At 44.7% G+C, this 1,116-nt stretch overlaps 1 long non-coding RNA gene across 1 annotated transcript; it reads left to right on the top strand.

Annotated features, from left to right (window-relative positions):
* Positions 1 to 6: 6 nt before the first annotated feature.
* LOC106110358 lies at positions 7 to 1,116 on the top strand. Its single transcript, XR_001226082.1, has 3 exons — positions 7 to 147; positions 627 to 750; positions 1,079 to 1,116. It is a non-coding gene; the product is annotated as an uncharacterized LOC106110358 (long non-coding RNA).

Raw genomic sequence — 1,116 nt, 5'->3', positions numbered from 1 at the left:
GGGCCCGGGCGCGCCCGTCGCGCAGTTCCAGCGGCTGAAGGTGGAGGACGCGCTCTCGTACCTGGACCAGGTCAAGTTCAAGTTCAGCACGCAGCCGCAGGTCTACAACGACTTCCTTGACATCATGAAGGAGTTTAAGAGCCAGACGTAAGTGTATCTCGGTGCTCTTGTATTCATAATTCATTCATAATATAGTACTTATTCAACAACCTAGAACTCGACCGAGAATAATAACTGTTAAGATTTTTTTGTCTGTTTTTCTGTTTGGTATATAATATGTGCGAATTTGTGCGTAAAGGCTACACTAATTACAACGCCGTTTTCACTTTACATTTTGGTCCATCTCGATCACTGCCTAAATAAGTTATTCCACATATATATTCGTCTGTCACAATATAATGTTATCTTTGAAAAATTGCTAACAAAAGTAAGAATTAATTGCCGTAATAGACATTACGACATATCCAAGATTTGTCGCTTATATCTCATTATAATGATGAAACAAATTACCGTTTGACTTCTTTGACAATAACCAATGGCTGCATTATTTTAATCTGACGTGGTTTGTGTGTGGGCGTTCCGAGACTAGCCGCGCCTCCTTTGTTGAACAGTAGCCATTATTGTAGCATCGACACGCCGGGCGTCATCAAGCGCGTCTCCAACCTCTTCAAGGGCCACCCCGAGCTCATCGTCGGCTTCAACACCTTCCTGCCCCCCGGATACAAGATAGAGGTCCAGAGCAACGGACAGGTACCGCTCAACTCACTTCTCACTTCTCTCCTGTCTCCTCCCTTCCTCCTCGCCCCTCCTCTCCTGGCTTCTCACCTCTTTCCTCTCACCTCTCTCCTCGCTCACCGCCACGGCGGCAATGCTGAAAAATGATGAAACAAATTACCGTTTGATTACTATGACGATAATCAATGGCTGCAAAAATATAAACTGACTTTAGCAAACATTTCCAAAATCCAATTTCGTTATGTTGCCACTAAACATAGATTACAATACACTCTTACATTTTACATAAATTATGCGCATAGAACGGACGACTTTTTGATTATTTAAGTGTGTGTGGGCGCAGGTGTCGGTGTCGATGCCGTCGCCGACGGGGCTGGGCGG

The sequence above is a fragment of the Papilio polytes genome, unplaced genomic scaffold (genome assembly GCF_000836215.1).
Source record: "Papilio polytes unplaced genomic scaffold, Ppol_1.0 DF824241.1, whole genome shotgun sequence".
NCBI lineage: Eukaryota > Metazoa > Arthropoda > Insecta > Lepidoptera > Papilionidae > Papilio > Papilio polytes.
The sequence above is the reverse complement of the archived record's forward strand: the minus strand, read 5'-3'. Positions and strand labels throughout refer to the sequence as shown.